The sequence below is a fragment of the Mustela nigripes genome, chromosome 13, assembly GCF_022355385.1.
Source record: "Mustela nigripes isolate SB6536 chromosome 13, MUSNIG.SB6536, whole genome shotgun sequence".
NCBI lineage: Eukaryota > Metazoa > Chordata > Mammalia > Carnivora > Mustelidae > Mustela > Mustela nigripes.
In genome coordinates, this window is record NC_081569.1 from 14359839 (window position 1) to 14384814 (window position 24976).

General features: G+C 42.9%; 1 long non-coding RNA gene across 2 annotated transcripts in view; it reads left to right on the top strand.

Annotated features, from left to right (window-relative positions):
- LOC131999080 (uncharacterized) overlaps nt 1-24976 on the top strand; it is a 286222-nt gene that overhangs the window by 167621 nt on the left and 93625 nt on the right. For both annotated transcript variants that reach the window (XR_009399007.1, XR_009399008.1), the window contains exon 2: nt 5465-5574. This is a non-coding gene — a long non-coding RNA (uncharacterized LOC131999080). The remainder of the gene's footprint in view (nt 1-5464; nt 5575-24976) is intronic.

Here is a 24976-nt window from a genome sequence, read left to right on the forward strand (position 1 = left end):
GGAGCTTTTCTGCCATACCTCCATTCATCCTGAAGACAGTTTTAAAGTATCTGTGAACAAATGTAGATTTCAAGCCTAGAGGAGCCAATTGGGGAAACACACACACACACACTCACACACGCGCGCGCGTGCGAACACCAGGCTGAACAACATGCAATCAAAAGAGAAAGAGAAAATCCCGCAACAAGGGGAAGGAAATGTCAATCGATGTAATTCAAAGACCGTACTCTGTGCACTCACTACTTTGGAAGCATTGAAGATCCAGACACAGGAAAGGAAGGAAGGTCTAGCTGCTGTCCGCTAAGCAGGTTATCTTCTACTAGGAGGGAATAAATCAGGTATGGAAATACCTATGACACAGGCTGAATAGAACCAAGACTCGGAGGGCACATCCAGCTTGGTTGAGAGAGAGAGAGAGGCATACAGAATTTAAAAATAGCTGCATGGAGAGGGTGGCACTTGGGTTGGACCTTAAGAGCCTGGCAAAACCTGAACTTGAAAAGATGCTTGAACATTCTGGCTGAGGAAAATGAAGATGAGCTGTGATTATGCAGGTAGCGAGATATTGGGGGAAACAGTACTATTTTGGATTGAGCACAGGATATATTGGAGCTTGGTGGAAGATGAAATTGGGTGAAAAAATCTATTTTGGGTGTCTTAAAAAGAGCTTACACTTAATTTGGGAGATAAGTAGTTACTGATAGTTTCTGAACCCTGAAATAATATGATCAGAGATGATTAGCATGGAAAAAAAAAATACAGTAGCAGGAAAAACTAGGCACTCATTCATTCCTTCATTCCACAGTCATGAATTGATTCCTTCCCGTGTGCCAATCTCTGGATCAATTTATTCCACTCAGAAGGGTTATACTGGATAAGTTCATAGTACACAAATTTTAAAAAGCAAGATCTAGAAGACTTGAAAACCTACTAGATGGGACAAGTACCAGAAATGGAAAAATAAGGTGGACTGCAAGTTTTAGGACCAGAGATAATGGAAGGATGGGGTGAGGGTGAGGGGTTATGCACAGAAAGAGGGAAGCCAGGAAGATGCTTGAAGGGGCAGCTGGGGCAGGTTCGCAGGTAGAGATAGAAACTAAGCTCCCACAGAAGTACAACGTACTTGACTCGTGCTCTGGGGTCCCCTGCAGAAAGCACAGCCAGTAGCTGGGGGAACTGGGAGATGCGGCCGACGACAGAGCAAGGGGAAAGTCCAGACATGGAGGAATGCCCATGTTTAAAAAAAAAAAAGAGGAGTCTTAAGGAGACAGAAGGAAAGCCATCTTGAAAGGAGAAGCTGATGTTTCTAAAACATTCTAGAAGATGGAAAGGAATGAGCCATGAGAACTTTTCATTATTAAACCACATCTGATAGATGTCTAAAAGTCCCCAAAAGGGAGGGCGCCTGCCCGGCTCAGTCAGAAGAGCATGTGACTCTTGATCTCAGTGTCATGAGTTCAAGCCCCACGTGGGTGTAGAGATGTCTCAAATACATAAGACTTCGAAAAAAAAAAAATACAAAATAAATCAAAGTCTCCCCAAAAATCCATCTAAAGAAGTTTAAAATGTAAGGATGCCATTTCAATTGGTACAATACTGGGAATTACCCAGAAATTATACAGCGTATGTTGGGCATGTTTTGTTTTGTTTTGTTTTCCTGTCTTTTCTCTCAGGAGGGGCCACCAAATTAGAGCAGCCTTTACGAGGAAGGGCTGTGGGACGAGTGTCAACAGCAAAGGCTGTGTTTTCCCCAGGGCTGCACACGTCACACAGGCTGTCCTTGCATCTTCCAGGTGTTTCCAGACTTGAAAATAAGTTGAGTCGGTGCATTTCCTCTTTCCCGCTCTCTCTTTCTTTAACCTCTACTGTTGCTACTAGCTTTTGAAATGTTCTGAAGCCAATGTGGACAGGAATACAAGATCTTTGTGTCTTCCCCTGGTAGGGGTAGCAGGGCTGGGGACGGAGGCTGAGTCCCGGACAGAATTAACTCGGCTAACCTCTGTTTGAGGTTGGCAGTGGGAATGGTATCTGGAATTTACCAGGACACCTGGGAGTTGAAACAAATTTCAACCCAGGTGCCTCACCTTCCCCCCGCTACCCCCACCCACCAGCTACTTTCCCCCATCTCCAGCCGCCTAGGAGTTTATTTGCGGAGTCAATTAACAAAAGATAACCTCCCATTGTGCAACCATCAATAAATCAATCGTGTTCATACTATCTTGGAATGTCCCCCACTATTGACTTTCATATTGTTTACATTAGACACTTGAGAAAACCAGAGCCCTTGAGTTGGCTTGTTTCAGAGGTAATGGATTCTGGAGGGGCCATTAAGACACAGAACTCTCTTGACAAAATATTTCAGTTTCTCTGAGGTTCACCTGCTCTCCGCGCGTTGCCAGGGCCCTCTCCTTTCTCCCGGCGGCGGTGCGATCCTTCAGCTCGCCAGTCTGAATTGAATACCCAGGAAGGCAAACACTTCCTAGCAGAAATGGAACAGTCACTTAGGGCACACCTACTTCTTTGTGATTTGAATAATCTATTTCCACCCACCCCAGCCCCCCACTGTCAACAACCCTCAACAATCTAGGGAATCAAATTAATCTTCAATTATGTGAAAGAATTTCAGGAACGAACACAGCTCAAGTTACCAAGTTATTTGCTGTCCTGAAAAGATTCAGACTGCAAGCAACCTGAATGCAGGGGCTTTTCAAGATCTTTTACTCCCTTAGTCCTAGAAGGGAGATCTTTCCCACCGGTGATAATCTCGACGTGGGGAATCTTTAAAAAAAGAAAAAAAAAATTGAAAGCTACAAGTAAAATGAATGCCAAAGCAACAACAACAACAAAACTTCCTACATGGCCCCCAGCTCTATAAAAACCAGGTGAAATATGATCATTGGAAAGTTGGATTTCAGGTTTGGTTTCTGTTTAGAGGACTTCCTTGTAAATGACATCAAAAATACGTAGAGAGAGCAGGTTTTCTCGCAGGGGCAGGGACTCCTCCACCCAGAGACCCAAGTATTTTGCAAAAGTGCTGGACAGACAGGGAAAAGGAAGGGGGGCAGGGAATCCACCAGTCCTGAAACCTCTGAAGGTTCTGATTTCAGCGCAGGCTGCAGACCTGAGCAAAGTTCACCGCTCCCCTTTCACGACATGCTACATACTTTTCAAGTTCCAACTTGCTTCTTAGAGAGGAAAAAATGTGGCCTCTGAGTTCAGGTTGCTAAGGACAAACAGAGCCAATTTAAGCATGCATTCCTGTTCCGAAAGATAGGCCGGTGATTGTTGTGTTTTCCGCTGTAAATACCAGAAACTCTTGACTCTCCCCCACGCGAACACATACTTGTGCTGCAACTTTAAAGCCATCTTTCCTCCACAGTGGGAATTCAGTTATTTCACTCGGTTGCTTTTGCCGTCAGAGTCAGAAGTCTTGACGACATGGAATATTGTTTTACTGAGTTTCCCGTCACACCCTTGGCTTCATTTTTCTCTTCCTAATGATGGGTATTGGAAATGCATGAACATGGGATCATAAAAGAAAACTTTCATTATGCTATGTCGTTCCTTTTTTTTTTACTTTTACTTTTATCATTAGTTTTTTTTTTTTCACTTTGACCTTGAGACACATGTCTACTTAAGGCTGTTCTGAAGAGAGTGAAGGAAACAGACAGGATGTTGAAAGAAAACAAAACAAAACAAAACACAACAAAACAAAAACAGGAGTCTCATTGACTCTCTTTTGCAGACCCTTCTGTGGCCCTGCTTTGAATATTACTAATGGAAATGTGTGATCGGGACGCCTCCCCTGTGATAAAAAAAAAAAAAAAAAAATCTGTCCCTTCCACCTGTTTGACAGCAGAATTCTTTATTCTCGGGGTGCCTGGGTGGCTCAGTTGGTTAAGAGTCTGCCTTCTACTCTGGTCATGATTCCAGGGTCCTGGGATGGAGCCCCAATGCACCGGACTCCCTGCCCAGTGGGAAGCCTGCTTCTCCCTCTCCCACTCCCTCTGCTGTGTTCCCTCTCTCACTATGTCTCTCTCTGTCAAATAAATAAATAAAATCTTAAAAAAAAAAAAAAAAAAGAATTCTGTATTCTCCTCTAAAAGGATCTTTTCTTTAAATGAATAAGGCATTAACATAGGTATCTTATATCTTATACACAAGGGTAAGATGGCTTTCCAATTCCATAGATATACTATATTTTTTTAAAGATTTATTTATTGGCGGGGGGGAAGGGGCGAGGGAAAGAATCCAAGCAGACTCACCAGCCATGAGATCACACTTTGAGCCGAAACCAAGAGTCAGACACTTCACAGACAGAGGCACCCAGGCGCCCCTATACTACGCTTTCAAAAAGGAGTATGGGTCATCCTCAACAAAGTTCATGTCCGCCTGTCATTTTCTGTTACATTACATACAAAAAGCAGAATGTGTTTGCTTTCAAAGTCGTAGCTGCCAAATCCAAAAAGTTCAGAAAGTCAGTTAGGAGGAAGGTAATAATCTTATTCCTAAAGTCAATAACTCTTATGGGATTGTTTTTGTGCAACCTTGGCTCTTCCTGGGCTTTAAACTATGTGGTGATCCAGGTGGGAAAGAGTTAAGAGTCGTTTCAATTTCTTTCTTGCTTCCAAAAACTTAGGAGATGACTGGAAATGTTTATTAAGCGATATGGAAGTAGGGGAGGTCAGGGGGATATCCCCAAGCCTATTGTTGTCAAAAGGCTAGATGCTTCACTCACCGGAGAGCTTTGCATTCCTCCTTCCACCTTAACTGGTTGGGGATTGCTGTGGACAACACCTTTTTCCCTATAAGCTTTTGGAGATACAGAAAGATTGAAATTGATGTCACATTTTGAGATTCCTAAAAAGACATCCCCAGAGTTCCAAAAAAAAATGGGTGAGGCTTCCATATTTAATATTTATTAATGTCATCTGTGAATGTTCAATATACTAGAGACTATTATTCCAGTTACAGCGTATCCTTACGTGGAAATGGTGTCGAAACTCTGCATTTCAGGCGTGAGTGTGGGGCTCATGCCTCCCAAACACGACTCCATACCAGATCCTGTTTCTAAACAAAGATTAATGTGGCGCAATGGAAAGAGCATTGGGCTGGAAACCATGAGATCTCGTGAGGTTCTATCTTATCTGAGCCTTGGCTTTTGCATCTAGAAAGAGCATATGTGGCCGTAAATGGTCCTCCAGGTCTCTTCTGGTTCTCTTTTGTGACTGCATATTGTGCTTACCACCCACGGACGTGGGGACCGTCATTCCAGCCAGTACCGGAGGAAAACAAGGCAAGGGAGATAGACAGCAATAAAGATAAACAGGCTTGGAAACACAAATGTCAGGGAGCAAGTAAACAAAGACAGCAATATAGGACAAGAGTTATAACTGGGAGACTAGGAGAGGCCAAGGGAGGTCTGCTGTAGCCAACTCTACCTTTATTGCTCTCTTCCCAACAGGCAGCAGCAATCATGGCAGCTTGGGGCACAGTCACATGATGTCCCTTGACACCCAGACACAATCTCACAACACTCCTACAGCTGTCCAGTTCCTCAGCATCACCAAATAGGTGAGTACATCTCACAGGAAGAATCGTGTCCTTGCTTAATGCTTTTGGTAGAACTCATCTCCCATCACAAAGCAAAGATCCCTCCTCTCACTTTCTCACATGGAGAAAAAAATTAGAGCAGCATCACTCCAGTCAACACCTACGTAAGTCTTTATCATTAATAAGGTACCCTGAGAGGTAAGTCCAAGATCCAAGATCAGGAAAGATCAAGTAGAAACAAAGTACTCTTTTGCCTTATTGTGTAGGCTAGCTAACGTGAACGATTAAAATACTGTGCTGTGTCTTCTTGGATTTCAACAGCAGTTGAGTCTCAGTGTTGAGGACTCAGGCACTGAATTGAAGAGAACACTGATTGTTGGTCCTGGGCATCTAAGCATCTATTAGTTCAGCCTACCATGAAAAGTAGGAATTCCTTCCAAAAATATTCTCATCCGTGTCTATCCAGCCTCTCGGGGGTAATGAGAGAATAACAATATAAGGATGATAATTATTATGATAATGATACTTACTTCACATATACCATGTGCCGGACACTGTGTTAAGTATGTGGAGGGCTGATTGTAAATCCTCTCCGTTCTTCGGACGTAATATACTAGCTAGTATATTACTAGTAATATACTAACTTACTGGGTCTTTGTAATGCCTCTCACATTATATATGGGCCAATGCAAACAGGAAGGGGTTAGATAACTTTCACCAGGTCACACAGCTGGGCAGAGAGGAGCTGGGGAATTGAACAAAAAGACTGGGTCTGGAACCTATCCTTTTCACCCTATGGCATCAGTGGGGACAGGGGAGAGAGACCTGGAGATGATGTAGAGTACATTTCAATATGACTTAATAGAAAGATCTTTAGTTCCCTGAGCTAAATCTGTCTCTCCCAGTCTTCATATTGCTCACTTGCCTTAAACAGAGTCATAATTATTCCTCCTTTGGTTTGATAGAAACAGTCATTTCTATCAGGGTTTGGCAAACCACGACCTGTTTTTGTAGGAGCCACGAGCTAAGAACGGATTTCAGACGCTCATACGGTTGAAAAAAAAATCGAAGAAAGAATAATACTTCATGACACATGAAAATATATAAATTCAAATCTCAGTGTCCACAAATAAAGTTTTATTGGAAGGCAACCACATTTCCTCATGAGCACACTGTCTGGGGCTGCTTTCTCCTGCAAGGTCAGAATTAAGTAGTTAGAACAAAAACCATGTGCCCAACCAAAGCATGAAATATTTACTCTCTGGCCTGTTACCAAAAACTTGGCTGACCCTTATGTTAGATATTTGTAAGGGAGTTCTCATGTCCTTTCTTAAACATGCTCCTTTGTTTTATGGTAAATATCTCAAATCCCCTTCCCTCCCCCAACCTCTCATTATCTTCGACACTCTTTCCTGGACTTTCTGAGGTACTACATATTTTATCCTTCTTTAAAAACCACCCAGTGCTGGGACCCCTGGGTGGCTCAGTTGGTTAAGCAGCTGCCTTCGGCTCAGGTCACGATCCCAGCGTCCTGGGATCAAGTCCCACATTGGGCTCCTTGCTCCGCAGGGAACCTGCTTCTCCCTCTGCCTCTGCCTGCCATTCTGTCTGCCTGTGCTCTCTCTCTCTCTCTGATAAATAAATAAAATCTTAAAAAAAAAAAAAAAAAAAAAGCACCCAGTGCTAATATTCATGCGATGGGATAGTACTCAGCAGTAAAAAGGAATATACTACCCAGACATCCAAAGGATCCATTTAGATCAATCTCCAAATTTTTTTTTAATTGATTATTTTTATTAACATAAAATGCATTATTTGCCCCAGGGTCCAGGTCTGTGAATCATCAGGCTTACACACTTCACAGCCCTCACCATTTCTATCTCCAGATCTTAATGCCAAGGAAAAAGGCCTTATCCCAAGTATTCTTATGGTATAATGGCGTGTATATCCCAGTCTAAAACAGACAAAATGAATCCATGGTGGGAGAAAAAAAAAATAAAACAAATTTGAGAACACCAGTTGTCTATGGGAAAACGGGGGCAGGAACCGGCTGGGAGGGGCGTGAGGGAACTCTCTGGAAAGAGGAAGAGGTTCCAGATTTTGGCGGTCATCTGGGTTACAAAGTGGCATACATTTGCCAAAATAAATGTAAAGATGCACTTGCAATTTGTACATGACACTGGATAGGTCTCAAAAATAAAATCCTGTTGGGGCGCCTGGGTGTATCAGTGGGTTAAGCCTCTGCCTTCAGCTCAGGTCATCATCTCAGGGTCCTGGGATGGAGCCCCGCCTCGGGCTCCCGGCTCGGCAGAGAGCCTGCTTTCCCTTCTCTCTTGGCCTCTCTGCCTCCTTCTGATCTCTGTCTGTCAAATAAATAAATAAAATCTTTAAAAAATATATAAAATCCTGTCAACAAATATCAAACTCTACTTAAGGATCTGCATGCTGAAGTGGTTGGTGGGGAAGGATATCGACACCCACAACTGATTCTGAAATGAATCAGAAATCAACATGAAAATATCAACAGGACAGCACGATCGGATAGGAGAACAGACAGATGATAAGATACAGGGTCAAACAACAAGAGTTAAATGCTCATTGTGAAATCTAGGTGGCGGGTTTCTGGAGGTTCACAGTTCCCTTCTTTCAACTTCCATGGTTGAAGTCTTTCATAGTGAATGTTATTCTTCAAAAGAAATTGTTCATGATATTGGTGGAGGGGGAGGGTAAAAGTAATGCCTGGTGTGAAACAAATTACTCTAAACATAGCACAAAATGATACCATTATTTCCCCTCACCTGGAAGCCGTTTTAATGTTAAATTTCTTTTCCTCCAATGCAGCTATTGGGATTCAAGTGCCTTTTCTTAGTTTCACCCAAAGAAGAATGTGGGGTGTGAACTTTGGGGCTAGTGATAGGGATATATTCATGGCAGAAGCCCATCTCACAAGAGCTCAGCCTTAATTTCTGCCTTGTGGAAATTCTGGGTCTGAGATTTGTTAGCAAAAGATGCTTAAAATGAAAAACCTCAGGACATCCCCAATGCGATGCCTCCATCGAATCCACTTGCGGAAAAACAGCGTAAATTCCACAAGTGAGTTTACACTCTGGCCTCGCGGAGTTGTGGAAAGAAGAGGAATGTCGCGGAGTTGTGGAAAGAAGAGGAATGTGTTTGATCGTGGCCGCAGTCCTGGCCTTCTTAACCTCACCGGTAGGTTGGCATGGACGTCTCACACTGTGGCTCACTACCATTTGACAGACAATATACTCACCGCTGCTCCAAGCACCAGCAAAGCATGTGGGCATGATAAAAAATTTGAAAAAGTCCTCAAAATATGCAGCCTAATCTCTGGATTAACTGTTTCTTTAAAGGGCCTCGGCAGTGTATAATCTGCAGGCTGATTTTGTTGCTTTTATGCAATGCCAATATTAGGAGTGATCACACAATCATGCTTCAACTATTTGGAGGTCAATTAGCTGGAAAATTCTGCTTTCTGAATGGAAGCTAAGAACCAAGGAAGAAAGCAAGAAAAATCCCAAGAGCAACCAAAATAGCTGTGGGACTATCAGAGCCCCAGGATCACGTGGAAGCTCCTGGAAGGGTCCCTAAAGCCAACAGCCACCATCCCGTGATAGGTACACAAGGGAAATGTTGACAAGCCTGGATTTCCAGCTCATACCTTATTACCAGATGTCATACATAGGCAGGCACTGTGAAAGCAGTAAAAAAAAAAAAAAAAAAAAAAAACAGGGAGAGTTATTAGCCACGATTGAAAATGCAAAAACTACAATAATTCGGGAGGGTGAGTTTATGGGCAAAAGAGACTTACCTTAATACTACCAATAAAAGAATACTTCCACAGATATGAAAAAGGGTCCTTAAGAATTTAAAAAAAAAAAAAAAAAAGGCGGGTCTTTTATAGCCACGTTCAGGAAACGCTGATCTAATAGTTAAAGCTGAAATATTTCTGCTACGATTCTAGCAACTTCTGAAAAGAACATTGGTTTGGTTTGGTTTTGTCCTTCCTTCTCCCATTGCCCGCCTTTTTTATTTTTTCTTTTATTTTGGCTGACACTTAGCGATGTTATTTTCAGTTCTCGTCATAACCATGTCCCACGGTCCGCCCGAATCTTCTGGTCTAGGTGTGGCCTCCATTCTCCCACACCATTCTTGACACAGGTGCTTCCTCTCCTGCCCCCACACTCGATATTCCCTGAACACAGCAATCCATTTTGTACAAATTCCAGACAACATCTCTAGCTCCTGAGGGCCACTCCCACATCGTCCACATGTTCCCTGTCTTCTCCACTTCCTTCCTTTGGCGCTGCCTGCTTTGTGTTTCCATCTGCACGCCCAGCATTGTACTCTCAGAAGCCACTCATCCGTCCCTCCTGCTTTTCTCTCCGGCCCGTGATTTCTCGCCTTTTTGGCTGCTCCTGCTCTCCTCTTGGATGCCTCTTGAGTCTAAAGCTTGACATGAGACCCTCCCCCACTCCCCCAAATATCTCCATTCCCTTCCCATCCGTACAATCCATCATCCGATCTTGAACGTGAGTGAGCCCAGCGGTCTGCACGGGCTCAAGGAAGATGCCGTTCCTCCCCTTCTCCTGCCGGCCTCTGAGTGTGGGGCTGGGGGACACCTTGACGTACACCTCGCACACATCCTGTCAGCGCTGACTGGGAGGCCAGTAGATCTGTGTTTGGTCTTCAGCTCTGTCTCTTATTCAGTTTTCCCTCACCCTCAGTTTCCAAATCTGTGCAATGGCAATAATACTCAGGGCTGGGTTTATCTGACAGGGTGGGGTAGAGCCTAAGAGGCCATGTTTCCGCAAGCTCTTTGTTGGTTGTAAGATGTGATTGCTTTATTCCTTTGCTTTAATATTGAAATCCTGAGAGTAGAACCTGTTTTCTTTTCTATTTTCTCTCTCTCTCTTTAAAGATGGTATTTTTTATTATCATTATTTGAGAGACAGGAGAGCACGAGCAGGGGAACAGCAGGCAGAGGGAGCAACAGACTCCGCATAGACCAGGGAGCCTGCCCGATTTGGGGCATGATCTCAGGACCCTCAGATCAAGACCCGAACCGAAGGCAGATGCTTAATGGACTGAGCCACCCAGGTGCCCCCTTTCTTTTCTCTTCTTTATGTCTTCTTGGCCTAACATGTACCTATCTGCTCAGTCTCCGCTTAGGACCACCAAACTCCCCCCGCTGAGTTGAGATGAATTTCCGGCACCCCTATTTGATGGAGACAAGGATTTGTCTGTGGGAAACCTGAGAGCAAAGTGGTTACGTGCAACCACAGATGCTCTGCCTGAAAGCCCAGCCCTACCCCCGACTAGAGGAGGGAAACTGTTCATTCAGCTTTATTTACACCCCCTCAGTGCCCCCATCTTTCAAATGGGGTAAGAGTGAGCATGAGAGGTATGGAGAGGGGCCGGGATGCTGGGAGGACAGTCAAACGGTGTCCAGGCTGGACGCCTGCCTTTTTGTCATCACCTGCCTTTTCTGCCCTGGCTTTTTCTTCCCAAGTTCCCTTTACTCTTCATCTCATTCTGTCTTGCCTCTCCGCCCGTCCCTCCCCTGGCGGCGGCGGGCTGCCGCTCCCCACACACCCGGGGAAATCTCTGGGGAAGAGTTCAGACTTTAAAGCCTCCCCAAAGGTCTGCTCCTCCTCCAGACCTGGTTTCTGTGGCTCCTCCCTCCTCCTCCAGATTCTTCGCTGGCATCCTCCCCGTGTTTTCCCTGTCCTCCTGATTAGAGAGTATGTCAGCGTGGCAGGATCATTTACTGATATATTAATTTGTGTTTTTATCTCAGCGTTTGCCGGCTCTCTGCTCTACAAAGGAAGCCGGGCCTTTCTGTGCTCCTGCCCCAGGGGGATGGTTCCTGTGGAGAGGCCAAAGCCGAGACACCTGGCTTTTGTTTCCCCAAAACCCCCACGCTTTGGGAGGAGATCATGCCAACCTGGGAGGAAGAGGGGAGAAGCTTGGAACTTTGAGAACAGAGTGAGGGAAAGGGAGAGAGATGTTGATAGCTGGTGGGCGGGGGGGGGGGGGGGGGGGGCGGCGGTGTGAAGGCCAGAAGACCAAGCTCCTGGCAGGACATTGGCCGCCCCTGTCTGTAGCCACCCCCTTCCCCTGGGGAAGAGGCTGGACCACAGGAAGCGGCTTTAACTAGAATGCTAGGACCAGGAGCAGGCCACCAGGCTAACATTCCAGCCACGGTTCCCTGCACCCCCAGTGCACCCATGGGTGGCACAGCCACAGATATAATGAAGGTTCCTGCAGGCTGGGAAGGCGGCACCCAGAGGAGACAGACAGGGGTAGAGGGAAATGACAAGTCATGGTCTCTCACGTCTGCTACCCTCTCAGAGTGCTCTGGGATCTTTACAAGGAATAGGACAGTTGCTCCCCAAGACAACTCCGTGTACCTCCCTGCACCCAGATCACAGCCGAGGAAAATGGAGGCCCAAAGAGGGCAAATACCTTGTCCAGGATCTCACAGCTGGACATGGTGAAGCCAGGAGCTGAAGTCAGGTAGAACTATTAAAAGAGGCCACTACCCGAAAAAAAAAAAAAAAAAAAAAAAAAAGGCCACCACCAAAAAAAAAAAAAAAAAAAAAAAACGAGGCCACCAACATATTGGAAAATGTAAAGAATGAAATGCTGGGGAGACCAAAAACTAACAGAAAATAGCAGGTAACCTGAGTGCCAGGAGAAGGGGGTCAGAGGCAAGGCCTGGGGATGATGGAAATACGGTCTTTATTCAGATCTTTATTCAGCCGAGATATGTGTGGTCAGAATATAGAGTCAAGCAGATTCGAGTTTCTTGATTCAAGTTCATGCCCTTCAGTTGTTCTGCTTCCTAACTTATCCTGTGGACCGTACCTGACCATGCCAAGTCTGTGTCTCCTCTGTAAACTCAAGACAGATAAAACCCCCCGGCTCAACAGTTATAGCCACTGAGTAGCTATGCAGTAATTAGAAGATTATTATTATTAATTATTATTACCACTCCTGCGGCTAGTCCTGCTGCATCCTACAGCCTACCTAGATGCCCTGGCAGTTTTCAGGGAACATCTCTGTGTGTCACAGACTGTGCTGGGTGCCGAGGTCTAGTTAGAACAGAGACACATGAGGGGATCTTTTAGTGCGATGTGGCTAAGCGCTCTGAATGGGATGCTCCCGGGATCCCCGTGCGGGGCCCAGGGCAAGGGCCCCTAAGGAGACTGCAAGGTGGGAATGAGGGCAGGTTTCCTCCAGGAAGTTAATGACCCGAGTCTTTCCAAACAGCGGTGACCTCTGCCTCACAGTGAGAAGTGAGCCGGGAGCCTCCCCACTCCCCGCTTTCCCACCTCTTTGCAAAACTCCTGGGCCCAAGCACACTCCCAGCTCTGCTCTTGCAGTTCATTTGAGTTCTGAGCTATGCAATCCTGGGCCATGGACCAAGCCAACAGCAGAGAAGCCAAGACAGCTCAGAGCTGCTGGCACATTCCATAAACCCAAATTTCCAGTGTTGCCTTGAGTAAGATGTGTAAAGGAAATTTTCCACGTGTCAGTGAAGCTTGCTGACCATGTGACATGGAGAGGAAATGTAACTGTGGGATTCTGATTGGCAAAGTTCAAAGCCTCTGATTTTTGATACCCAGATAGAAATCTGTAAGCTAATAAGGGTAGTCGACTTCCACAATCCAGAGGTTGTGAAGAAATGCCTGCTTTGCACATCAGAGGGAAAATAAAATATACAGCGCTGAATCACAGTCTTGGGAAAATACCCTGCTTGGTTCCCAGAGCAAACCCTACACATACAACGAGTTCGAGAAAGAACTCAACTGTTCTACCTCACCTATAATTTCAAATACCTCGAACAGACACTCAGTCTTCAAGGAAAATGATGTGATTTTTGGACCACGTTTTTCCCCTCGACGCATGGGACTGACACGCTGTTGCAACGCTAACCTCGACACTGAATTGCTTCTCAGCTCTTGTCCGTTGTAAACTTAGCATAATACCCCAGTCCCTGTGTCTCCTTGGAAGTCTGGATCGTGTGGCCGGCTCAATGATTGCGTCCACTTGTCCATTCTAGGACACGAGAGGATCTAACTAAGTCAGAACACCCCACGTCTAGCCCATATATCTATTTACTACTGAACTCACTGGAGAAGACAAGCTGAGTTATCATTTAGCCAAGAAAACCTGAGAGGCATTTTTGTGCATAAAGTAGAGCATAGCGGCGGACACCAGGCAGAGGCTTCAGGAAAACGCATGACACAGTCTACGCAAATCTTCTCCCCGCCCCCGCAGCTGTAGCCCAATGAATGGTCTTGGCGATGAAGAGCAGCGTTCTAGAATGCTTATCTTCTCCCCAGCCCTCATCCCGACCCTAGAAGATTACGAATACAATCGTTTGTGACAGATTGCTCCCCAGTCTTCCGCCTTAAATTCTCTATGATAAATTCAACGCGAAGTGACAGTCACAGCAAGTGTTCAGGGCTGTATCTAAAAAAACTAATTTTACTGAAGTTAGAACTCAATGAACGAGAAAATGTGAATGTACACCCAGGGCATATCTCAATACTTTAATCTCTATGAATGCCATAATGGTTATTTATGGCCGGGATGATATTAATATCTTAAAACATTTCAATAAAGAAACACCGTGAGACTTTAAAATTGTATTGTTATGCAAAGATAATAATATTTCAATGGATCCTTCCCTGTGCTGCTATGTTAATGGAGCAAAGCGAGAAAGAAAACGGCAGCTTTTGTTAGCCCGACGGCGGCCGGGGCTAGGCGGCTCTGTGTTTCATTTCTGAGAAATAGCTCCTCTTCCTTTTCTGATTATTTGGGGCTAAAAAAATTTTCTTGGGCTGCTATTGTCTGCTTAAATTAGGTAAACGCAATTAAGACGAATCAAATATACACAGGCTCCAATGATGGGTAAAATTAAGGTCACCAGTTGCAGCCTTAATCCAGCCGTACTGCTTAATCTCGGCTTTAGCCATTACAAGTGAGCGGAATGGTAATGTCTTGCTGGTGTTGGGGTTAATGTAGACTGATTGGGGAACTAGAGATAAATCCTGCAGGCTTGCTTGAATGTGCAAGTGCTTATACTGACATTCTGAAAAAAAAAGAAAATCAGACTCCGTTCCCCAGGACCGGTTCAGAGTCCCTTCCTTGGTTTTTCTCTCCACTGAAGCAAAAGAACTTTTTCTTCTTGTCAATTTCTGTCCCTGCCTTCTCCAGCCCCCACTCCAGCCACCATCCCTCCAGCCCCCAGGGCCAGAGATCTTCGCACTTGCCATGGGCATATATTTCTTGCTCATTCCAAAAAGGAATGTTCTGTGTCTTAGTCCTCTTAACACAAAAGCACTTGTCTTTTCTTTCATAGACAGGAAGATCACATTTGCGTTGTTGCTGGAGATAGCCAGTAGATAGGAAGAGAACATGGCACATATAAAAAAAGGGGGGCGGGTTGACATTTACAGCCAAGGGAAAGGCACGATATTGCAAAGGTCATCAATGAGTAAACAGATATTAATGTTTAGCTGGATAACTGGAACATAAACAGGTCACATTAATAAGTAACACCAGGAAAAACTTAGCACTTTCAACCAAGCTCAGGAAAGTAGGTGCCAAGGAAGTCACCACAGCAACCCCCTGCCCCCGCCAAAATGAGAAAAACCCATTGGGCATTTCTGGTCTCTAGAGAGTGAAAACTTACTGTTCCATGTTTCCATTTCTTGCACTCATACCCCCAAAACAGTTTTGAGATGGTCATAATAAGAGGCAGGTCATAAAGAAAAAATTCTGGGTGAAAAATTTGTTTGAAGACTGTTCCCTTGTTCCCCTGTCATGGCAGTCTGTAAAATTGATCAAGGAATCTATTTTCTCACTAACCTGTAAGTATTCGCTCTCTCCGTTATTATGCCTGTATGTCCTATTAAAACTTCTGAAATGAGGGGGTTTAATTTTGCTTCTGTTGATTGGCATTTACCCCTATGGGCTGGCGGGGGGAGGGGTAGGTAAGACATTTCTTTTTTCTTTTTTTTTTTTTTTCTGGTTCACAGCAAAAATGAAAGGAAGGTTTGTCTCCCTTCCAATCCCATCTTGTTTCATTGAAGGGAGACAAACCATAAGTGACTCTTAATCTCACAAAACCAACTGAGGGTTGCTGGGGGGAGGGGGTTTGGGAGAAGGGGGTGGGATTATGGACATTGGGGAGGGTATGTGCTTTGGTGAGTGCTGTGAAGTGTGTAAACCTGGTGATTCACAGACCTGTACCCCTGGGGATAAAAATATATGTTTATAAAAAATAAAAAATTTAAAAAAAAATGAGAGGAAGGCATAAGGATTTCCATACATCTCTGCATGTATCCCAGCCCCACAGAGGGGTAAGTTTGTTATAGTTGATGTAGTCTCAAAGTTTATAGTTTTTACCTTTGGGTTCAATCTTGGTCTTATACATTCTGTGGGTTCGGTTTAGAGAGATATATGATGACATGTAGCCATCTCTATAGCATCATATAGAGTATTTTCAGTCTCCTTCAAATCCTCTATGATCTGCCTGTTCATCTGTCCCTCCAACCCCCAGTGATCTTTTTACTCGCTGCTATTAACATTCATGTGTAGTTTTTGGTGTGCACATAAGTTTCACTTCTGTTTTTTATTGGGAAATGCCCAGCCTGAGCTGTAATTATGAAGGTAAAGGCGTGTGGGGTCAGGGGGACAGACCTGAGACTTGGTGCGTGAGATGAACCTCTAGGACCTTGGGAATGAATGTGCCTGAGCCCCAAAGAGTGCTATTCTCTGAGTTCATGGCATCACATTTTTAAATTTTTTTAAAGATTTATTTATTTGTTAGAGAGAGAGCGCGCGCACAGGGAGGGGCAGAGGGAGAGTGAGGGGGAGAGAGAGTTTTAAGCAGTCTCTGTGCTGAGCACGGAGCCTGAGGTGGGACTCAATCTCATGACCCTGAGATCACAATCGGAGCCAAAACCAAGAGTCGGATGCTTAACCAACTGAGCCACCTAGGCACCCCATATTTTTTTTTTTAATTTTTTAAGGAAGCCAGATTTCTAGAAATTTCTAGACTTCTGTACTTTTAAATATTGACAACTCACTGAAACCCTCCTCAGGCCAAACAATTCCCATTGACTGCACACCATGCCAGCCCAGTTTAAATCCCTTATCTACATTTAAAATACATAAAGAAAAATCCCTGAAATGGAGGAGAAAGAGGGTCTGGGTGTTCCTTTAAAATTTATTATAGTCTCTCTTCTCCCTCAAACACATTGTCCTCTATAAAAATATTTTTTAAAGAAAACTAATAAAATAAGACAATAGACTTAATAGAAAATTGGAATATCTGTAAGGACCTAAACCTTATTCTCAGAACTCCGAATAAAAGTCAAATGAGATACTTTCATATATGTGGCCTAATGGTTTACAGATGAGTGAGTAGCACTACTTTCAAATATAATGTGAAGAAACCAATTTTTAAATAAATGTGTAGTTTGGCTATTAAGCCCACAGGAGACATTGTGACGTACCCAACCTGAAAATCAAATTATTTAAGGTTGGTTATACTAATAACAGCCTCTAACCAACTGCTAAGGTTGACTCTAAAACCAGACTTGCCAAAAGCAGCAAATGAGACGGGTTTGAGAAGTGGAAAGAAAATAAGGTACAGGGGATGTTTACTAGTTAAATGTGAGTTAGATTTTCATATAAAGGACAGAGGCTACATGGGATCTTGTTTCTGGATATGTGGTGGAAAGAGAGGTGTCGGGTTAATGGCGTCACGGTCTGGTCCCTCCCTCCCCACAGCCCTGGGCCCACCATGGTTTCTCCTCCCCATCGACAGTTGACCCTATAAGTCATGGTTTCTCATCTCCCCTACCCTCTCTGAACCTAAAGCCGTATTCACATCCCCCTCACTTTTGACACAGGCCATTCTTTGTCCCATAAAATTCATAAAATTCAGCCAAGTTCAAGTGCCCCCTCTTCCAGAACACCTCAACTAACCCCTCTCTGCTGACCAGGGTGCCTCTCTGCCGTGTTCCCTAAAGCACCCACCTCTGCACTACAGTCATGGGTACCCTTGGTTGGACACATGTCCCCACTGGGCCGTGAACTCTTTGAGGAAGACAGGGGCTGCCAAGTTCAGTCTTGGAACCTCCACCACCTAGCCCTGTGTTCGGAAAGCAGTGCGTCCATGTGGAATGAATGTAGAGAGGAATAGGATAAAAGGACCCCAGAGCAAAAACACTTAGAAAGAAGACCCTGATACATAAAATATTGATCAATGAACCTGTGATAACTTTCTTCCTTGGTCTAAACCTCTGCATGTGTTTACTGCTATGACACCGATGGTAATGAGATTTACTTTGAAGGATCTGGTCCATCTTATTAATCACAGTCATAAAAGATCCAAAAGTTCAGTTCCTCTGCTTCCTCATCTGTGAAATGGGAGCTGATGGCTTCAGCACTGCTTGGCCCAACGGGTGGTTGAGAAGACGATCTGCAAGGATGTATGGGACCACATAGGAAAAAAGTCACCTTATGAATGATAAAGCCCCATCTGGAATGTGGACTGGACAGTTGACTCTCCTCCACACATCTCTGCCTGACTCTACTCAAATTCTCCATTGGGGCACCTGCGGGGCTCAGTCAGTGAAGCATCCAGCTCTTGGTTTTGGTTCAGGTCATGATCTCAAGGTCCTAGAACTGAGCCCCACAGCATAGGGCTCTGCACTCAGCAGGAAGTCTGCTCTCTCTCCCTTTGGCCCCTCCCTGCCCCTGCTCGCACATGCTTGCCCATTTGTGTGTGCGTTCTCTCTCTAAAATAAATAATCTTTATAAATAAATAAATAAACAATTCTCTATCTGTTGTCTATGGCCCAATCTGCACATGAGCAAGGATTCTGTCTCGAATCTCAGGATTTTCATGATGAATAGGACACCCAGCACTTAGCAAGTGCTCACTAAATGGTTTTAATAGCATGATGTACGTGACCAACATCATGGTAATTTCGTTCTTTCAAACTGGACTAGACAATACTCAACAAGACTGAATAGGAAAGCAAAAAAGGAAAATAGGAATTATTGAGAGGCTACCATTTACGGGACCATCTATCGCTGATTTTACTTTTTAATTGTAACCAAATTATAATTACAAGTTAAGTGAAGGGGAGAGCACTGTCCTTATTTTATATGCGGGAAAATCTGAGTCTCGATGAGTTGGATATCCACACTGAAGTGTACACAGTGGTCAACAGGGTTTGAACACAATGCCTCCCCATGATAAGGCCTTTGTGCTCCAGGAGCTAAAAGACACCGGCACATCGGATATCACAGAACCAATGACTTCTAGAGGTGAGTGAAAACTCAGGGTGCATCTAATCCAACCCCAGATCATAGATGACAAAACTGAGGTTCAAAGGGAAGTACATGGCCAACACCACAAACACCGTAAGAAAGACAATCATGGAAAACGCTGATATGTTTCACGTTTACTTGTTATGTCCTATTTACGTATTGTTTTCACTAAATTTACAAGTATATTTATAGTTCACAAAAGTTTTTTAAATAATTCTACTTTCTTTGATCTCCTAAACCTTTATAAAAATAACATGTATTTTGAGCCTGTGCAGAATTAAATCTTACATAACTAAACAAAGTTGTTTTTTAATTCCTGACGAAATACCAGTGACCTCTCTCTTAAAAAATAAACTAAGATTATTGCCTAAACCCGCCCCACCCCCAGCAGAGAAGGCATAGCTCCACAGAAAGAGGCCTCCCACACAATAATTAAAATAACAATTAACTACTAGAAAAAGACAGAGGTATTTCCTCCTTTAAAAATCAAAAGGAAACATAAAATAAAATAAAATAGACTCTCTGTGAAAATCGCCCCAGTCACCTTTGAAAGCGTTTCCCAAATTCCAAAGGGCGATTCTTAACGTGTGAGGTAGGCATTCAAGAATAAATCTTTTAAGTAATTCAAAACAAGGACTCTTCAGTAAATAGTTGAAATTAGGGGGGTAGGGGGGTAGTTAGAGTCATCTGGTTTCCATTAGGATGATAAAATAGTTCACTTGAAACCTTTTACAAGATGCTTTGTTACTGGGAGGTGTCTGCGCATGTCACTCCATCACCGGCCATTTGACACAACATAAAAGGCTTCGAAAGCCATGTAAGGCCTCTTAATCAAAAACTAATTGTAATAGATATTGGGGAGTGTTAACACGGTGACCGCTAGGTTGTAGCTGTGGTATGGAAGTGGCAGCAAACATTAAACACAACCCCGGCTTGATAGGGCTTATCTGACTTTCAGAGCTAAGTGCTAAGTACTACAGGCCAGTATCTCCTTGCTCTTGCTTTGTACCACTTTCGGAGTTAATTGCCCCATAAGGCTTCATCTTCTTAATGAAATTTATAGCATTGTCAGAGAACGTGGTAGATACTCCGGCAGCTTAGGAGACTTTACAGAAAACAGAGACATAAACAGAGAGGGAAAGAAAATAAGGACCAGAGCCCTAAGGCAGCTGCTGCCTTCCCCAAGGGAGAGACTCCCCAGGCCCTGCCCAAGGGTTTACCACGTATTAACTCTTTCAGACCCAAAGTGGACTATTCAGACAGGACACTCTCCTGCAAAGTTAATGATCAATAGCCTGGGACCCATGGTAGGCATTCAATAAAAACTCAAAAACTAGTTCTAGTCCTTACAGGACTAGAAGCTCCGGCCAGAGATGGGTGGGAGTCGTGGGTCCTCTGTCTTCTGGGCCTAATGCAGTGTTGAAGATATGGCAGGCACTCAGGAAAGGTTTTCGGAATGATTGATGAATGAATAAATGATCTCGCAGAAGGAGAGTATGTTTATAATGTTCAGAATGCTTTCATGTTTGAGCCCCACAGCCATCCACTTGACAGGCCTAGGGTTTCATGAATGACTGAGCTGAGCCTCTTTTTTGGTTTTTTGGTTCCCTCCCAGTCTTTTTGGTTTTGTATGGACTGGACAGATACTGCGTGAATAACCTGTTGTCTGAATCAGGCTATGGAGAATTTCAAGTTAAAGACCAAATGTGATCCTGGACTGGATCCTGGATTGGATCCAATGGATCCTGGATTGGATCCTAGAACAGAAAGAAATGTGTATATTACAGGGAAAACTGGTGTAATCTGATGAAGTTTGGAGTTTAGCTACTGGTATCATACTTTATTTCATACACACACACACATGCCTTAGTTACTGTCTTAGAATTAGGGTTGGTATCAGTATTAAGATTATGTATAGGATTAACATTAGGGCAAGCTGGGTAAAGGGTGTAGAGGAATTCTCTATACTATCTTTGAATGCTTCTGTATCTCAAAAAGGCTTTCAAAATAAAAAGGTCTTGAAAAGAGTAACAACTCCGATTATCCAGGTACAAAACCACATTATATAAAAGAATATGAAATGAAATATGAAAAATCTGTATTACCTTCATCCACTTGCTGATGGGTTTTCCAATTCATGCCCGCTCATTCTCTCCAGCTTCCTCCAGTCATGCTTTCTTTCTTTCTTTCTTTCTTTCTTTCTTTCTTTCTTTCTTCTTTCTTTCTTTTTAGAGAGAGAGTGCACGCACACACAGGTGTGCACAGTGGGTGGGGTGGGGAGAACTGACAACAGAGGGAGAAAGAATTTCAAGCAGACTCCCTGCTGAGCTTGGAACCTCACGCAGGGCTTGATCTCAAGACTAAGATCATGAACCAAAATCAAGAGTCAGTCATTTTAACTGGCTGAGGGCCCCAAGGGCCCCCAGTCACAATTTCATACATAGTTCCACAAAACTCTATTTGAATCTCTGCTTTTATAACCCTTGCATTTTCCACTAGCTATCCATGCACAAATTCTTCCATCATACTTTGAACTCTCAGAGGAAAAGGACTGTGCCTTGTTTATCCTTGTACCTCAGAGTTGTTCATTTGGGTTTTTTTGTGTTTTTGATTTTTTTTAAGCTTTTATTTATTTATTTGAGAGTGAGAGAGAGTATGAGAGGGGAGAAGGTCAGAGGGAGAAGCAGACTCCCCATGGAGCTGGGAGCCTGGTGTGAGACTCGATCCCAGGACTCCAGGATCATGACCTGAGCTGAAGCCAGTTGCTTAACCAACTGAGACACCCAGGTGGCCCCCAGAGTTGTCCATTTGAAACCATTTGGGCATAGATCCACAGAAAGAAAGTCTTTAACAGAAATCACCATGCTCTCAGCCCAAGGAGTTATTATATAAATTAGAAAATCAGTTTGACCACTCTGGAAGTGTCTAGAATAACGAAGGCCAGCATGTGGTAGAATTTATTTCTGTTCTGCAGCAGAGTGATTCCAGAAAGTTCTGGTCCTCAAGATGGCCCAGCAACCCAGCTTCCTTCCATTTTCTTTTCCATCACGCCCTAAGGTGTTGCTCTTGACAGCCATTTAAAGATGGCATACCACTCCCATGTCCGCACTTCAGCCTGCCTGAAATGGGAAGGATGAAGTCAAGGGCCAGCAACTTCCTTTTAAGGATACAATAGAGCAGTTTCACAAAACATTCATTCTCAGACTATAGGCCAGAAGTTAGCCAAATGGTTGTACCTACTTGCAAGGGCAGCTGGGAAACACAGCCCAGTTAAGTGGCTTGCGAACCAGGAGAAAATTGGATATTGCAGGACGATTCTGAATCCATCACAGTTATTTTATCTTACAGAAATTTACCTAATAAGACATTGATTTTTTTTTTCTACAGAAGTTTCTTTTATAAAGCATATTAGTATTTTGTAATACTGAGATATAATTCGTATACCATAAAATGTACCCTTTTAGGGGCGCCTGGGTGGTTCTGTCAGTTAAACATCCGACTCTCTGTTTTGGCTCAGGTCATGATCTCAGGGTCCTGGGATCGAGCCCTGCATCAGGCTCCATGCTTAGAACAATTTCATCACTCCCTGTCTCCCATGCTCCCCACCTCTGTCAACCACGAATCTAATTTCCACCTTTATGCATTTCCCAGTATGGATATTTTATATAAATGGAATCATACAATATGGTATGTTTTGTGTCTGGCTTCTTTCCTTTCATAGATCATTTGCATCTGTGGTGCAACATGTATTTACACTTTATTCCTTCTGTGGTAATATTCCATTTTATGGATAGACCACATTTTGTTTATCCAGTCGTCCATGGATGGACATCTGGGTTCCTTTCACTTTTTGGCTATTATGATTAATGCTGCTAAGAATATTCCTGAAGTTTTCATGTGGATAGGTTTTCCATTCTCCTGGGTATACATGTAAGCATGCTGGGTCTTATGGTAACTCTATATTTAACATTTTGAGAAACTGCTAAATTGTTTCCCAAAAGGCATGTACCATTTCATTAGTCTACAAACAATGTATGAGGATTCTAATTTCTTGACATCCTTATCAATACTTGGTATTGTCTGCTTTTTTGTATTATAGCTATACTAATGTGTAGGAAGTGAAATCTCATTGTAGTTTTGATTTGTATCTTACTAAAGACTAATGATATTGACCCTCTTTTCATGGGCTTATTGGCTATTTATTTTCTTTAGAGAAATGCCCTTTCAAACCCTCTGCTCCTTTTTAATTGGATTCTTAGTCTTTCTATTATTCAGTTGTACAAATACTTTGTATATTCTGGATATAAGTCCCTTATATTTGATTTGAAAATATTTTTTCCCATTCTGCAGGTTGTGTTTTCACTTTCTTGATGGTGACTTTTGAAACATAAAAGTTTTTTTGTTTTTTGTTTTTTAATTTTAAGAAAGTCTGATTTACCTGTATTTTCCTTTTGTTTTGGTTTCTGGATTTTGGTGTCATATCCAGGAAACCATCAATTTTTAGGTCCATGATCCATCTTGAGTTAATTTTTTGATATAGTGTGGGGGAGGGATCCAACTTCATTCTTGAATATGTATTTCCAGTTTTTCTAGGACCATTTTTTTGAGAAGATTCTTCTTTGCTCCATTGAACTGTCTTGGTAACCTTGCCAAAAATCAGTTGACTATACATCTTAGGATTTATTTCTGAATTTTCAATTCTATTCCATTGATCTATCATTATATCAGAATCACAGTCTTAATCAATGTATTTTACACTCACTAAGTTTCAAATTGTGAAATGTGAGCACTCCAACTTTGTTCTTTTTAAAGATCATTTGGCTCTTTTGAGTCCCTTGCATTTCTGCTTAAATTTTAGGATAAGCTTGGAAATTAATAATAAAAAAAAAAAAGGCAGCTGGGATTCTGACTGGGATTGGTTGAATCTGTAGGCCATCTGGGGGAAGTGTCACTGTTTGAACAATATTTATTGTCTTCCAATCCATGAACATGGCATGTCTTTCCAATTATTTAGCGCTTCCTTCATTTCTTTCAGTGAGATTTGATAGTCTTTAGATTCTGAGTCTTGTACGCCTTTTGTTACATTTTATTCCTAAATAAATTTCATTCTTTTTTATGCTATTAAGAATGGAATTGTTGGGGCACCTGAGTGGCTCAGTGGGTTAAGCCTCTGCTTTCAACCCAGGTCATGATCTCATGGTCCTGGGATGGAGCTCCACATAGGGCTCTCTGCTCAGCAGGGAGCCTCCTTCCCCACCTCCCCTACCCCAGCCTCTCTGCCTACTTGTGATCTTTCTCTCTGTCAGATAAATAAATAAAATCTTAAAAAAAAAAAAAAAGAATGGAATTGTTTCCTTAATTTAATTTTCAAAATACTCATTACTAGTGCATAGAAACAATTGATTGTCCTTGTGTTTTGCAAAATTCACCTACTAGCTCTAATATCTTCTTAGTGGATTCCTTGGGACTTTCTATAAACAAGATCAGTCATCTTCAAATAGAAATAGTTTAATTTCCAATGATGGTTGTTAAATTGTCTATTCTACCCTTCAATTCTGCCATGTTTTTGTTTAATATAATTTGGGACTCGGTGTTGGAGGAGTAATGTGATTATCATAATTAAGTATTCCTGATGGGCTGATACTTTTATTTTCATAAAATGTTATTCTTTACATCTGGTAATAGTTTTTATCTTAAAGTCCATTTCATCTGAATTAGTATGGTCACCCCACCTCTCTTTTGATTTGCTGCTTCCTTGCTATACCTTTCCTTATCCTTTTACTTTCAACTTATTTGTGTCTTTGCTCCAAGTGTGTCTTCTGTAGACAGGATATAGTTGGATGATAGTTTTGTTTTGTTTTGTTTTTTACCTATTTTGCCAATCTCTGCTTTTAATTGAAGTGGTTAATCCAATTACATTAGTTAATCCCTGGTAAAGTAGGATTTATAGCTGCCATTTTGTTATGTGTTCTCTACATATCTCATGTCTTTTTTGTTTCACCATTCATCCATAACTGTCTTTTTTGTGTGTTACTTTGATAGG